At 45.9% G+C, this 13,841-nt stretch overlaps 1 long non-coding RNA gene across 1 annotated transcript in view; it reads right to left on the reverse strand.

Annotated features, from left to right (window-relative positions):
- LOC131381049 (uncharacterized) overlaps nucleotides 1-12,743 on the reverse strand; it is a 28,337-nt gene extending 15,594 nt beyond the window's left edge. The window contains exons 1-2 of the long non-coding RNA XR_009209469.1: nucleotides 9,842-12,743; nucleotides 2,810-2,909 (exon numbers count right to left, since the gene is read on the reverse strand). This is a non-coding gene — a long non-coding RNA (uncharacterized LOC131381049). The remainder of the gene's footprint in view (nucleotides 1-2,809; nucleotides 2,910-9,841) is intronic.
- Nucleotides 12,744-13,841: the final 1,098 nt, after the last annotated feature.

Here is a 13,841-nt window from a genome sequence, read left to right on the forward strand (position 1 = left end):
ACTACTTTTTGTATTTTTAGTAGAGACAGGGTTTCACCATGTTGGCCAGGCTGGTCTTGAACTCCTGACCTCAGGTGATCTGTCTGCCTCAGCCTCCCAAAGTGTAGGCATTACAGCCGTGAGCCACCGCGCCCGGCCTGTAATCATTATTTGATCAGAATTTAAAAACTCTTTATAGTAAACTTCTTTCGTTTAGCCCACTGTGTGTTTTATATTTCTTAAATGGATCAAGACTGACACAGAAGGTATAAATAGTGATAAATTTAAGATATAAATAGGGGGCCGGGCATCACCCAGCCTGGAGTGCAGTGGCATGATCTTAGCTCACTGCAACTTCCGCCTTCCAGGTTCAAGCGATTCTCCCACCTCAGTCTCCCAGGTAGCTGGGACTGCAGGCATGCACCACCACACCTGGCTAATTTTTGTATATTTTTGGTAGAAACGGGGTTTCACCATGCTGGCTAGCCACCATGAGCCAGCACATCCAGCCAAACTCACCCTTTAAAAGGCAGAGACTTTCAGACTGGATTAAAAAAATAAAGGTCCAAATAATATGTTGTCAAGGAGGAATACATTTAAAATAAAAAGAAAGCTTGAAAATAAAAGGAAGTAAAATTATATGCTACATAAATATGAATTAAAAGACACCTAAAGTAGCAGTCTTACTAGCTCACAAAATAAAATTTAAAGTCAAGATAAAACAGAGTAAAATGGTGGTTACCAGAGACTGTGAAGGGAAGGGGAGAGAGGGTACATAAAGAGAAGTTGGTTGGTTAATGTGTACAAAACTATAGTTATATAGAAGGAATAAATTCTAATATTCGATAGCACAGTAGGGAAATTATAGTGAACAATTAGTATATATTTCAAAATAGAAGAGAAGGACTGTAATGTTTTCAACACAAAAGACAAATTGGCCTGGCAAGGTGACTCACGCCTATAATCCCAGCACTTTGGGAGGCTGAGGTGGGTGGATCACCTGAGGTCAGGAGTTCAAGACCAGCCTGGCCAACATGGTGAAACCCCATCTCTACTAAAAATACAAAAATAAGCTGAGCATGGTGGCGCATGTGCCTGTAATCCCAGGTACTAGGTGGGGGCGGATGCAGAATTGCTTGAACCCTGGAGGTGGAGGCTGCAGTGAGCCGAGATTGCACCACTGCACTCCAGCTTGGGGAACAGAGTGAGACTCCGTCTCAAAAAAAAAAAAAAAAAGAAAAGAAAAGACAAGACAGATGTTTGAGGTGATGGGTATCCCAATTACCCTGACTTGATAGTTCCACATTGTTTACAGGTATCAAAATAGCACACGTACCCCCCAAATATGTACAACTAGGACATATGCATACAAATATAAAAAATAATAAAGGACAAAGAAAAATATGCTAATAAAAAGTACAACAGAAGGAAATATGTTAATCTTAAACAGGCAGCTAACAATCCTGCCTAAAATACAGCAAAGTGACAAAACCATAAGGAGAAACAGATTGTTGGAAATTTGAATACTCAATACGGAAGTGTAACACGCTTTTTTTTTTTTCTCTCTAAGATGGAGTCTCTCTCTGTCATCCAGACTGGAGTGGTGCAGTGGCGTGATCTTAGCTCACTGCAATCTCTGCCTCGCAGGTTCAAGCAATTCTCCTGCCTCAGCCTCCCAAGTGGCTGAGATTATAGGCACCTGCCATACTGCCTGGCTAATTTTTGTATTTTTAGTAGAGATGAGGTTTCACTATGTTGGCTAGGCTGGTCTCGAACTCATAACCTCGTGATCCACCCATCTTGGCCTCTCAAAGTGCTGGGATTACAGGCGTGAGCCACCGTGCCCAGACACATCCATCTAATTTATGTATTTTCAGTAGAGACAGGGTTTCACCATGTTGGCCAGGCTGGTCTCAAACTCCTGACCTCAAGTGATCCACTTGCCTCGGCCTCTCAAAAGTACTGGGATTACAGGTGTGAGCCACTGCACCCAGCCTGCTTTTGGATATTTTAACAGAAAGCGGAGAGAAATAAATGGTTGAGAGATTTAATCAGAGAAAGAAAAGATCCCAAGGATCTAAACAATACTATCAACCTTTAGCTAATTATAGAAACTTAATTCCAATAAATGGCATATACAATAAGTAGATAGCATATAAAGGCACTGAACCTTTAATATCAATAGCTTCAACCTTTAGCTACTTATAAAACTTTAATACCAATAAATATATACCACATATATTTTTAAAATTCTGTTTCCTGCTCCTTACAAGTTAGACATTTGTTTTGTTTTGTTTTGAGACAGGGTCTTGCTCTGTCATCTGTGCTGGAGTGCAGTGGCACAGTCAATCATGCTCACTGCCACCTCAAGCTCCTGGGTTCAATGCTGGGATTACAGGTGTACACCATTGTGCCTGGCTAATTTTTTTAAAAAACATTTTTTATTGGTTACAAGCAAATCAAAAGCTTATCTATGGCGGGGCGCCGTGGCTCATGCCTGTAATCCCAGCACTTTGGGAGGCCGAGGCAGGCAGATCACATGAGGTTGGGAGTTCGAGACCAGCTTGACTAACATGGAGAAACCCCGTCTCTACTAAAAATACAAAGTTAGCCGGGCGTGGTGGCACATGCCTGTAATCCCAGCTACTTGGGAGGCTGAGGCAGGAGAATCACTTGAACCCCAGAGGCAGAGGTTGCAATGAGCTGAGATCGCGCCATTGCACTCCAGCCTGGGCAACAAGAGTGAAACTCCATCTCAAAATATATAATAAATAAATAAATAAATAAATAAACTTATCTACACAATGGCAAAACCATGGCAATAAGGTACCTGGCAGGTTTGGAAAACAGCAAAAAGGCCAGTGTTCCTGGAGTAACGGGGCCGGATTATGTTGGGACTTTGGAACCATTTTAAGGTCTTGGCTTTTACTCTGCATGAGATAGAAACAATGGGAGAGTTTCAGCTGAGGAGTGTTGCAGTCTTCTATTTTTAAAAAGCACCTTGATTGCTATGTAGAGAATAGGTTGCAGTGAGGTAGTCAGAAGTGCAGGGAAGGGGAGTGGAAGCAGGGGAATGAATGAAGAGTCTGCTACAGTAATCTAGGGGAAAGAGGAATATTGGGCAGATCCGGATCTATTTGGAAGATGAGCCATAAGGATTTACTGATAAGACTGGGTATGGATATGAGCGAAAAGGAAGAGTTAATGATGACTTCAGGGTTTTTTGGCTTGAACAGTTGGAAGGTTGGAGGTACAATCGAGTTGGGGAAGATTAACAAGGAAGTGGATACTGGAAGGAAGATTAGGAACTCATAAATTCAGTTTTGGACAAATTGAGATTAAGATGCCTATTAGATGTTTAAGTGAATTTGTTTAATAGGCAATTGGATATATGACTCTGGAGTTGAAGGGAAAGGTATGAGCTGGAGTTATAAATGTGGCAAACATTGATACCAATGAGGTTCCTGGCGGGTTTGAAGAACAGCAAAAAAGCCAGTATACCTGGAGCAAATTGAGTGAAGGGAAGAGTAACAGAAAATGAGGTCAGAAAGTAGGCGGGGCGCGGTGGCTCACACCTATAATCCCAGCACTTTGGGAGGCCGAGGTGGGCGGGTCACTGAAGGTCAGGAGTTCGAGACCAGTGTGGCCAACACGGTGAAACCCCTTCTCTACTGAAAATACAAAAATTAGCCAGGCATGATGATGGGCGCCTGTAATCTCAGCTACTTGGGAGGCTGAGGCAGGAGAATTGCTTGAACCTGGGAGGAGGAGGTTGCCTTGAGCTGAGATTGCACCACTGAACTCCAGCCTGGGTGACAGAGCGAAGACTGCGTCTCAAAAAAAAGTAACAAGGGGCCATATTATGAACTCCAGATGAGAAGATACCTAAAGCCATGAGACCGGACGAGATGACCAAGGGAGTGTGGATAAGGAAGAGGAACAAAGATTGAGTTTGGAGGAGCGTTGATATTGAGGTTAAAGAAAAGTGGAAGAATCAGCACAGGAGATGGAGAAGGAGAGGCTAATGAGGTAGAAAGAAAACCAAGAATGCGTGATGTCAAGGAAACTAAGTGAAGAAAGTGTATTAAGGAGCAGGGGGTAATTATTTGTGTTAAGTGCTGCCAACAGGTCAGGTAGAATAACAATCGAAAGTCAACCATTAAATTTAGCAAGATGATTGTTGGAAACCTTGACAAGGACAGTTCTGGTAGTGACAGATGCTGAAGTGTAATTGGAATGGGTTCAATAGAGGGCAAGAAAAGAGAAATTAGAGGCAGGAAATATAGACAACACTTTCTGAGTTCTGCCTGGAATGGAGCAGTGGTTGATGGGAGTAGGGGAATTTTTTAAAGTGTGTGTGTGTGTGCATGTGTGTGTGTGCATGTGTGTATTTGTTTTCAAGGTGAGGGAATTGCTGGAGTCAAGAACTGGACAGAGCTCCTGCTTTTGGCTGGGCACGCTGGCTCACGCTGTAATCCCAGCATTTGGGAGGCCGAGGCAGGTGGACCACTTGAGGTCAGGAGTTTGAGACCAGTCTGGCCAACATGGTGAACCACGTTTCTACTAAACAAGTTAGCTGGGTGTGGTGGCACATGCCTGTAGTCCCAGCTACTCGGGAGGCTGAGGTGGGAGGACTTGAACCCGGGAAGCGGAGGTTGCAGTGAGATGAGATCGCACCACTGCACTCCAGCCTGGGCGACCGAGCAAGACTCCATCGAAACAAACAAACAAACAAACAAACAAACAAACAAACACTGCACAGATAAAAGGGGGTGGAATCTAGTGCCTAATTGCTGAATGGACTTTAGATAAGAACATGGCCGGGCGCGGTGGCTCACGCCTGTAATCCCAGCACTTTGGAAGGCCGAGGCGGGTGGATCACGAGTTCAGGAGATCGAGACCATCCTGGCTAACATGGTGAAACCCCGTTTCTACTAAAAATGCAAAAAAAAATCATGCCTGGCTAATTTTTGTATTTTGGGTAGAGACGGGGTTTCGTCATGTTGGCCAGGCTGGTCTTGAACTCCTGAGTCACCACCCTTTAATACCGCTCTCCCCCTCCTGTCCCTCTTGTGTCGGTCTCCGAACGCCCAGCGCAAGGCACTACTCGGAATTGGAGAGGGGGAGAGCCGCGAGACCCACAGAAAAAGAGGGCTGAAGAGCGCGTGAGGCGTCAAGGTAGGAAGCCTGCTGTGGAGCAGGAGCTGCCGGGCGAGCCTCACGGAAGCTCCCGGGAGGGGAGGTGGGATGTGGCGGGAAGCGTGGCTCCTCGGATGGTAGAGCCCCTGCTCTGCGCGCCCGCCCTAGCCCCGCCCTAGCTTGCACGCACGCGCGTTCGGTGGGTCCCGCGTGCTTTCTCGCCAAAATGCGGCGGCTGCTTTTCCCAGCTTCAGCTAGGCGGCAACAAGGTTCTCGTAGCGCACCGGACTGGCGCGGAAGGGAGCCCATGGTCCGGCTTAGACACCTGCCCCTGCTCCTGCCCAACGCCCTGAGACACCAGGTTCTATACACGGAGTCCACGGCCGTGTTTTCCGTGTGTGTGTGTGTGTGTGTGTGTGTTTTATTTTTGAGACAGAGTCGCCTCTGTTGCCCAGGCTGGAGTGCAGTGGCGGGATCTCGGCTTACTGCAGCCTCCGCCTCCCGGGTTCAAGCGATTCTGCCTCAGCCTACTTTGTAGCTTGGATGACAGGCACGCGCCACCATGCCCGGCTAATTTTTGTAGTAGAGACAGGGTTTCGCCATGTTGGCCAGGCTAGTCTTGAACCCCTGACCCCAGGTGATCCGCCCGCCTCGGCCTCCCAAAGTGCTGGGATTACAGGCGTGAGCCACAGCGCCCGGCCTTCTCATAGCTTTTGTTTCATGGCTTCTTCCGGCCTGGTGGAACTCAAGCGTTGCCTTTATGAAGGGCTGCATGGGATCCCGTAGAACCATAAAGAGCCGGCCGTGCTTGCAAACCGCTGATGCAGGGCCTCTGTCACAAAGGCCAGAGCGTCCCACGCACATCCCAGCACGGCCAGGCGGGACAATGGCATAATGGCTCAGAACATGTCTGGAGTCTGACTCTTGGCCCTGCCACATTCTGGCTGTGTCGTGGGGCATTTCCTCACCTGGAGGAAGGAGAATGATAGTAGCTTTAAGTAGTGTTGCCACATTTTATTTAGCAAATTAGAATGGAGGACACCCAATTAAGTTTGGATGTCAGTTAAAAAAGAAAACAAGGGCAGGGCGCGGTGGCTCCCGCCTGTAATCCCAGCACTTTGGGAGGCCGAGGCGGGTGGATCACCTGAGATCAGGAGTACGGGACCAGCCTGACCAACATGGAGAAACCCCGTCTTTACTAAAAATACAAAAATTAGGTGGGCATAGTGGCCGGCGCTTGTAATCCCAGATACTCGGGAGGCTGAGGCAGGAGAATCGTTTGAACCCGGAAGGCAGAAGTTGCGGTGAGCTGCGATTGCGCCATTGCATTCCAGTCTGGGCAACAAAAGTGAAACTCCATCTCAAAAAACAACACACACACACAAAAAAAAAAAAAAAGAAAGAAAACAGAATTTTTTAGCATGTATCTCCCAAATATTGTTCACTGAAATTCAAATGTAACCAGGCATCAAGTTCAAATTTAACTGTATTTTATCTGGCAGCCCTGCTTTAAGGCATTGTTTGGAGACAAGGCATGAACAGTTCCTAGAGCAGTGTATGGCACATGTAAGCACACAATAAAGTTTATTTAGATAAAAGGGTCACACTCCCTGCCCTCCCTCACAATATATTAGTGTCTCTACTCATCCGGCTGTAGGATCTCAAATGGCCAGCCCTCAGAAAGTCACTCTGTCATAAAAGGACAGTTTAAATCTCGCCATCCCACCACAATGTAGTGACCCCTTTCCACTATCACAAATACCAGATTTCCCCTGCCTCCCAGCGCTTGGCACATTCATGTGGGGATTTTCATGCTCTTCCTGTTGCTACTTTCACTGGACATATGGGGGAGGGGCTGGGGGAGTCCAAGGCATTATGATGTTGGAGCCAGTGACACTCTTTCTAGGGGAAATTGTAGCTGGAGTCTGTCTCTTCTAGAACTAGGGGCATGTAATCCTCTGTGTGTGAGCCAGGAGGCAATGGAGATTCAGAGGGGAAGCCTCTGATGTTTGTATGATGTTAGTAACAGGTTTTCCCCATGGGGAGAATGTATATTGAGTGGCATTGGTCCCACTGAGCTCATGAAGACGTCTGCCATAGATGAGATAAAACTTTCTTCAATCTGAGAAGTCCAAAGGAAAAAAAAGTTGAAGGGGAGAATCTAGCTTTTTAAACGTAAGTCTATTTGACTCTAAAGTTTCTGTTCCATCTCTCTTATTCTCCCTTGATTTAAGTGCGCCCCTCACTTCTCTCATACTTAATAGCACCCTGCATTAATACTGCATTTTAAAATTATAATGCATTTTTATTTCATTATCTCACTGTTTCTTTTTTTTTTTTTTAGACAAAGCCTCACTGTCACCCAGGCTGGAGTGCAGTGGCGCGATCTCGGCTCACGGCAACCTCCGCCTCCAAGGTTCAAGCGATTCTCCTGCCTCAGCCTCTCAAATAGCTGGGATTACAGGTGAATGCTAATTTTTGTACTTTTAGAAGAGATGGGGTTTCGCCGTGTTGGCCAGGCTGGTCATGAACTCCTGACCTCAGATGATCCATCTGCCTTGGCCTCCAAAAGCGCTGGGATTACAGGCATGAGCCACTGCACCTAGCCTCACTTTCTTTTTCTTTTTCTTTTTTTTTTTTTTTTGAGACGGAGTCTTGCTCTCTCACCCAGGCTGGAGTGCAGTGGTGTGATCTCGGCTCACTGCAAGCTCCGCCTCCGGGGTTCACGCCATTCTCCTGCCTCAGCCTCTCCAAGTAGCTGGGATTTCAGGCACCCGCCACCACGCCCGGCTAATTTTTTTGTATTTTTAGTAGGGACGGGGTTTCACCGTGGTCTCGATCTCCTGACCTCGTGATCCGCCCGCCTCGGCCTCCCAAAGTGCTGGGATTACAAGCTTGAGCCACCGCGCCCGGCAACTTTTCTTTTTCTAAATGCTTTAGTAGGGAAAAAGAAAAGGGAATTTCTCTGAGGTCAAGAAGGGTTAAAGTGAAATATCTGACTCTCACCAAAAACTTAATGGAATGAAGTCTTAGTCTAAGATTTAGAAGTGTCAGGAAACCCCCATTTTCCCAGTTAGAGCTCCTAGTCGTGAATTACCAGAGGAAACTGGGAAGGCTCTGAGATTGTGGGATCTAACTCTTATTTCTCTTCACGTATCAGCTTGCTGTAGCAGCCCACTCTCTCTTTCCTGTACTTTCACTCTCTCTTCTTAGTGGCTTATTCCCCTTGACTTTTAAATATGTTTAATTTTCTCATTTTAAAAAATCCTTCTTTGCAGGGGCCACTTGGTCTTCCCTTGCATGTACTTGAGAGTTGTATGCAGGATTTTGGAAAGTTTAAACTTTACTTATGGTAGGCTGGGTGTGGTGGCTCACGGCTGTAATCCCAGCACTTTGGGAAGCCGAGGCGGGCGGATCACCTGAGGTCAGGAGTTCCAGACCAGCCTGGCCAACATGGTGAAACCCTGTCTCTACTAAAAATACAAAAATTAGCCAGCCATGGTGGTGCACACCTGTAATCCCAGCTACTCAGGAATCCGAGGCAGGAGAATTGCTTGAACCCAGGAGGCAGAGGTTGCAGTGAGCCGAGATTGTACCACTGCACTCCAGCCTGGGTGACAGAGTGAGAATCCATCTAAAAATAATAATAAAATAAATACGCTTTACTTATGGTAGGAATTTAGTGAGATAGAAGAAGAAAAAGAGGTAGTGACTCTTGCTAGGTGGAAAAGAAAGGGCTGGAATTGTTCACCTAGGGATAGGAATCCCAAAGGAGGTCCTCCATTAGCACACTGGTGTCAGCCGGGAGCTATTTGTCCTTCTCCCCCACAAGATAAGTACAGAAATTCAGAGTAAGCATTTAGGAACTTTTATAGCAGTTTTACAGAGTAATCTAATGTCTGTTGAACTTAATAATAAAAAATCAAGGTGGCTCACGCCTGTAATCCCAGCATTTTGCGAGGCTGAGGTGGTTGGATCACTTGAGGTCGGGAGTTTGATACCAGCTTGGCCAACATGGTGAAACCCCATCTCTACTGAAAATTCAAAAATTAGCTGGACGTGATGGCACACCCCTGTAGTCCCAGCTACTCTGGAGGCTGAGCCAGGAGAATCACTTGAACCTGGGAGGCAGAGGTTGCAGTGAGCTGAGATAGTGCCACTGCACTCCAGCCTGGGCGACAGAGCAAGACTCTATCTCAAAGAAAAAAAAAAGGGGGGGGGTTCCAGTACCAGAGCACCTAGCAATCCTAAACCTAATGGGAAATGAAGGGGAGCTGGATATGGGTGTTTACAGTGTGACTTTCACAGAATACTTTTTTTTTTTTTTTTTTTGAGATGATGTCTCACTATGTTGCCTAGGCTGGTCTCAAATTCCCAGACTCAGGAGATCATCCCACCTCGGTCTTCCAAAGTGCTGGGATTACAGGTGTGAGCCACCACACCTGGCCTAGAATACTTCTTTTACCTGGCAGACATCCTGACACTCAGTTGTCCCACCCACGACCGGGGAAACTTTGTGCAGGAAACTTGTTTATACTGGCAGATGTCCTTGTGGCTTTTGTCTGACCCATGCCCCAGCTCTGACACCGGAAGCCCAGCGTTATGTTCCCTCTCGCATCCTTGGGGAAACCCGGCCTGAGGCAGCCCCTAGTTTTTTAGATAGAAGGCGCAAATCCAACACACTACCACAATAGAAAACAGGTTCAAAGATTTTTTTACTTACAGATCCTGGGCAGGGAAGGTACAATGAGCCTGGAAGGCAGTCCAGATGTTCCCGGAACATGCAAGGCAGGAATGAAGAGTCAGGTGGCCAGAGAGAAAGAGAGAAGAAACTGGCAGTATATATAAGGGAATAGGGAGTGGATCACTTTAAGTTCACAGGCTTATTTATTTATTTATTTATTTAGAGATGGAGTTTTGTTCTGTCTGATCCTGACTCACTGCAACCTCTGTCTCCCGCGTTCAAGCAATTCTCCGGCCTCAGCCTCCCAAGTAGCTGAGACTACAGGTGTGCCCCAACACGCCTGGCTAATTTTTGTATTTTTAGTAGAGCCGGGCTTTCACCATCTTGGCCAGGCTGGTCTTGAACTCCTGACCTCAAGTGATCCACCCACCTTGGCCTCCCAAAGTGCTGGGATTACAGGCATGAGCCATCGTGCCTGGCCCATAGGCAAATTCTTTTATTTCATATATATATATATATTTTTTTTTTGAGACAGAGTCTGGCTCTGTCCCCCAGGCTGGAGTGCAGTGGCACCATCTCGGCTCACTGCAAGCTCCGCCTCCCGGGTTCACGCCATTCTCCTGCCTCAGCCTCCCGAGTAGCTGGGACTACAGGCGCCTGCCACCACGCCCTGCTAATTTTTTTGTATTTTAGTAGAGACCAGGTTTCACTATGTTGGCCAGGATGGTCTCGAACTCCTGACCTCGTGATCCGCCCACCTCGGCCTCCCAAAGTGCTAGGATTACAGGCTTGAGCCACCACGCCCGGCCTTATTTCATATTATTTATTTTTTTGAGACAGAGTCTCACTCTGTCGCCCAGGCTGGATTGCAGTGGCACAATCTTGGCTAACTGCAACCCCCGCCTCCTAGGTTCAAGAGATTCTCCTACCTCAGCTTCCCAAGTAGCTGGGATTACAGGTGCCCGCCACCATATCCAGCTAATTTTTTGTATTTTAGTAGAGACAGGGTTTCACCGTGTTGGCCAGGTTGGTCTCAAACTCCTGACCTCAAATGATCCACCCGCCTCAGCCACCCAACGTGCTGGGATTACAGGTGTGAGTCACTCCTCCCAGCTGACAAATTCTTTTAAAGGAAGCTGTGGAAAAGCAGGGAGCCCAGTCTTCTAGGTGGGAGAGATGCCTCTAAGTTCTTATCTCTGGCCACTGTCCTGGGTCCTTTGGGTGTGGTATGGAACTGAAAACTGTGTCAAGGGTGACTGATTCCTGTTTCTTGTATGAGAAAGTTAAACTTGTATTTAAAATTGATACCAAGACAACATTAAATTAAAACAATTGACTACACTGTTTTCCACAGCCACTGCACCATCTGACATTCCCACAAGCAATGTCAGAGGGTACCAATTTCCCCATTTCCTTGCCAACACTTGTTATTTTCCATTAAAAAAAATTAAAGCCATCTTGGTAGATGTGAAGTATCTTATTGAGGTTTTGATTTGCATTTGCCTAATAACCAGTGAGGTTGAACATCTTTTCATGTGGCTCTTAGCCATTTGTACACACACACACACACACACACACACATATTTGGAGACGAAGTCTGGCTCTGTCACCCAAGCTGGAGTGCAGTGGCACAATTTCAGCTCACTGCAACCTCTGCCTCCCAGGTTCAAGGGATTCTCCTGCCTCAGCCTCCCGAATAGCTGGGAGTACAGGCGCATGCCACCACGCCTGGTTCATTTTTGTATTTTTAGTAGAGACAGGATTTTGCCATGTTGACCAGGCTGATCTCGAACTCCTGACCTCAGGTGATCTGCCTGCCTTGGCCTCCTAAAGTGCTGGGATTACAGGCATGAGCCACCTCACCTAGCCTGTATATATCTTATTTGTAGTAATTTCTATTCAAATCCTTTGTCCAATTTTTAATTGGGTTATTTGCCTTTTTGTAGTTCAGTTGTAACAGTTCTTTATATATTCAGAATACTAGGCCCATATTAGATACATGATTTGCAAATATTTTCTCTCATTCTGTGGGTTGTCTTTTCACTTTCTTTTTTTTTTACCTTTTTCAGCAAATCTTGGACCTGTGTGAAATCTTTCAGTTTTTTTAATAGTGTCCTTTAGTGCACAAAAGTTTTTAATTTTGATGAAGTCCAGTTTTTTTTTAGTTGCTTGTGGTTTGTCGTATCTACGAAACTGTTGCCTAGTCCAAAGTGACAAAGATTCCTGGTTTTAGTTCTTATATTTAGGTAGTTGATCTATTTTGTGCTAATTTTTTTAATGGTTTGAGGTAGAAGTCCAAATTCATTATGTTGCATGTAGATACTCAGTTGTCCCAGCAACATTGGTTGAAACTACGTATTTTCTAAGTAATCTTTCTGGTTTTTGTTTGTTAGTTTTTTCATTTTGAGACTGAATCTTGTTCTGTCGTCCAGGTTGGAGTGCAGTGGTCCCATCTTGGCTCACTGCAACCTCTGCCTCCTGGGTTCAAGCGATTCTCCTGCCTCAGCCTCCCAAGTAGCTGAGATTACAGGCACACACCACCACGCCCAGCTAATTTTTGTATCTCTTAGTAGAGATGGGGTTTCTCCGTGCTGGCCAGGCTGGTCTCCAACTCTTGACCTCAACTGATCCTCTCACTTCGGCCTCCCAAAGTGCTGGGATTACAGGTGTGAGCCACCACGCCTGGCCTGCTTTTCCCATTTTCATCCTCTAGGTTCTTCACTGGGTTTTTCTCCCTTGTGTTCTTTCAACTTGTCCTTATGCTTGTGATACTTGATTTTTCTTCGATTTCTGCCTGCTCTCCATTTGTTCTTACCCTGTTCTTTCAGCATCTCTTCCCTGGATTTTTGTATTTTTGCTTTGTGGTCTTCCATCATAGAGGCAATTGCATCAAGTTTTTTTTTTCATTCATGGCAAAATATTTGGTTATAATTTTTTTTTTGTTTTTGAGACAGCATCTCACTCTGTTGTCCAGGCTGGAGTGCAGTGGTGAGATCATAGCTCACTGCAGCCTCAACCTCCAGGGCTCAAGCAATCTTCCCACCTCAACCTCCTGAGTAGCTGAGACTACAGTAGTGTGCCACCACTCCTGGCTAATTTTTTATTTTTTGTAGAGACGGGGTCTCGCTATGTTGCCCAGGCTGGTCTTGAACTCCTGGGCTCAAGCAATCTTCTCACCTCAGCCTTCTGAAATGCTGAGATTACAAGCAAGAGCCCCAACCTGGCCTAGTTATAATTTTTATCTCATCCATTGAGGCAGTTTTCCAGTGAAAGCTCTTCATATGTTAGTTTATTTTGTTACTCTTTCCTTCAGAGTTCGTTTTGTAGTTTTGGGTTAATGTAGCTAGTCCCTTTTTTCTTGCAGAACATTGCCTAAGTTGGGTTTTCCTGGATGAGTTTTTCTTGTAAGAGGTTCCTTCTCCCTCACATACGGCTTTTGTAGGAGACTGATAACTCTGTCTCCTCTGTTTTTGCTTTCCAGTTTCTTACAGTGTAGTTGCAAACAAGAGGTATAGATCCCTACCTGACGGTGAACTCCTCGCATGTAGGACATTTAATTTTCCAGGTATTTTCTTTTCCTTTTCTTTTTTTTTCTTTTTTTTTGTTGTTGTTGAGATGAAGTCTTGCTTTGTCACCCAGGCTGGAGTGCAGTGGCGAGATCTTGGCTCACTGCAACCACCACCTCCCGGGTTCAAGCAATTTTCCTGCCTCAGCTTCTTGAATAGCTAGGACTACAGGCACACGCTGCCACACCTGGCTAATTTTTGGGTATTTTTAGTAGAGACAAAGTTTCACCATGTTGGCCAGGATGGTCTTGATCTCCTGACCTCGTGATCCACCCACCTCGGCCTCCCAAAGTGCTGGGATTACAGGCGTGAGCCACCACAAGTGTTTTCTTATATCTGCTTCTGTTTGTCTTTCTTTCTGCTCAAATTTCTTTCCATAGTTTCTTGTCTCCACTTCCTCCCTATAGTTGTTCCTCATTTGAGCTGCTTTTCCCAGCTTTTACATGTAATTTGTTGTCTACAGATTATACTTA

Source organism: Hylobates moloch, unplaced genomic scaffold (genome assembly GCF_009828535.3).
Source record: "Hylobates moloch isolate HMO894 unplaced genomic scaffold, HMol_V3 SCAFFOLD_13, whole genome shotgun sequence".
Lineage (NCBI taxonomy): Eukaryota > Metazoa > Chordata > Mammalia > Primates > Hylobatidae > Hylobates > Hylobates moloch.